This window comes from Myotis lucifugus, unplaced genomic scaffold (assembly GCF_000147115.1).
Source record: "Myotis lucifugus unplaced genomic scaffold, Myoluc2.0 scaffold_3949, whole genome shotgun sequence".
Taxonomy (NCBI): Eukaryota; Metazoa; Chordata; class Mammalia; order Chiroptera; family Vespertilionidae; genus Myotis; species Myotis lucifugus.
The window spans coordinates 1-2,338 of NW_005874997.1; the positions used below are offsets into that span (position 1 = coordinate 1).

Consider the following 2,338-nt stretch of genomic DNA (forward strand, 5'->3'; position numbering starts at 1 on the left):
CTGGCACCCGCAGTGGCTGGGTATTTGCTAAGTGACAGAACACACACACCAGGCTGCACTCACAGCCTCTCCTTGCTTGTGCCGGTCCGTGTGGATATAACGTGTCTCCCATGTGTCTCTCCGCTTGTCCAGCTTGCAAGCTCCCCGGGGCCGGAGCCAGGGCCGGGCTTCAGCTCCCAGACCAGCTTCAGGCCCCCGATCAGCGGGCCTGCCTCGCAGGTGTTTTGTTAACCTCGTTTCGAACCAGATCCGCCGGAGAGAAATACATTTTAAAACCACGTGCGCTTTAAGGAGAATTTAATCTGCATGTCTGGGATTCATTAACACGTAGATCATCAAATTAAGGTTTGCTCACAGCTGCTTGACATTGGCAGGGCCTTCGGCGTATCTTTAGTAAGTGCCTTTAAATATTATTTCTTTCTTATAATTTCAGGGCTGGCTTTGGAGCACTCCGTTCTTCAAATAGGACCGCGACGCACGAGATGAGGGGGTGGCAGGACCCATCCCTGCAAGGTGCTGCTGGCCGCGGGGAGGTCGGCCCGGAGCCATTCAGCTGTTCTCTCCGTTTCTGCTCGCCGACCGGCTCTGGCCCAAACGGCCCCGTCTCCATGGTGAGTGTTCCTTGTTTGGCTCTTTCGTGGGCCCCATCGCTCTTCTTCTGGGCAACCCTGATGCCCACCCTGCTCCTGGGATCCGCAGGGACTCAGGCTTGACCCGTGAAAGCACGGCCTTCCTGGGCTGCAGTCACGGACCTCCGTGCAGCTCCAGGGCCCAATCCGAGGGCATGAGATGGGAGGAGGCTCTGCAGTGGAGGGAGGCAGCTCTTTTCTGCTGGGACTTGAGACCTCAAGCTGTGGGGCTGGAGCCTCCAGGCACCACGTGGGGCCTGAGGATGACAAAGGTGGACACGCAAAGCTGAGAGGTGGAGAGAGGCGGGTGGCAGCAGGAAGGCCTGCCCTTGGCCACCACTATGGTTTGGGTCGCATCCCCCATCCCGGTTCCTATATTGAAGTCCTATCCCCCAGCGGTTCTCAACCTGTGGGTCGCGACCCCTTTGGCGGTCGAACGACCCTTTCACAGGGGTCGCCTAAGACCATCCTGCATATCAGATATTTACATAACGATTCATAACAGTAGCAACATTATAGTTATGAAGTAGCAACGAAAATAATTTTATGGTTGGGTCACAGCATGAGGAACTGTATTTAAAGGGCCAGAAGGTTGAGAGCCACTGCTAGAGCCTCCGAATGTGACCTCATTTGGAAATGGGCTTGTTGCAGGTGCCATTGGTTGGGGTCATACTGGAGGAAGGGGGATGCTTAATTGAGGCAATATGATCGGTGTCCTTGTTGCTGGAAGCCAATTCCAGCATGTCAGCAAGGGCTGAATCATCTGGAGTGGCTGAAGGGCATGTCCCCAAACCTGAAAAGGGATGATTGCTTGCTGCCAGACAGCTCAGGGCATCTTAATCTACATGTTATTGCCTCCTACTGGCCAAACACCTGAACAGCCGTAGGCTAATTCTCCCCATTCTGACAATGGATTGTGTATACAGAAACCTGACCCTTTGAAGTGTATATCTCCACCTCGCCTCAGGACAATTTGTGTTAATAAATAGCAAGGGGTCCTGAGACTAACGAGATCTTAGTTTCTTTAGCTAGGCTCCTTGGACCCCCAAATGCCTTTCAAAATTATGCTTCATCTCTGGACTCTTTATTAAGTTACACACAGCCCTTCTCCAGATTGCTGAACCCTTCTTCATGCTGGAGCAAGAACCCCAGCACTTGTAAAAAGGGGGCTCTGGGGTGTGGAGACACAGAGGGAAGGTGATGTGAAGACACGGGAGGAAGACGGCCACAAGCCAAGGAGAGAGGACCAGGCTCCCCCTCTCGGCCTCAGAAGGAGTTGGCTTGCCAACCTTGATCTTGGACTTCTGGTTTCTAGAACTGGGAGGCATAGGTTTCTGTTGCGTAAGCCCCCAAGTCTGTGGTATGTTGTCATAGCAGCCCCAGCAACCCCCCTTTGAACTTTTCCATCATGAAAACCAACACATCATTTTTCTATCTTTATTTTGTCCCGTAAGCCAATTTGTGTTGAGTCTTTCATTGAATCCAAGGATAAAAGACTTATTTGAACATCACTGTTCCACTTAAAATCTTATAGTTCGTATGTCAAAGATCCGCTGCTGTATAAGATGCTACTCCAGGCCGAGTGGCATACAACAAAGACCACTGTTGATTTTGCTCACGAGATACAGTTTAGGTTGAACCTGGAGGTGGTTTGTCTTTGCTCAGTAAGGCATCAGTGGGCGACTCAACGGGGACTGATGGGTCCACTT

The 2,338-nt window shown here is 51.9% G+C and overlaps 1 long non-coding RNA gene across 1 annotated transcript; it reads left to right on the plus strand.

Moving 5' to 3' along the window:
- The first annotated feature begins 173 nt into the window (after positions 1 to 173).
- On the plus strand, positions 174 to 2,110 carry LOC111824673. The gene is made up of 3 exons (XR_002827766.1): positions 174 to 345; positions 434 to 611; positions 1,732 to 2,110. It is a non-coding gene; the product is annotated as an uncharacterized LOC111824673 (long non-coding RNA).
- The last annotated feature ends 228 nt before the right edge of the window (positions 2,111 to 2,338 follow it).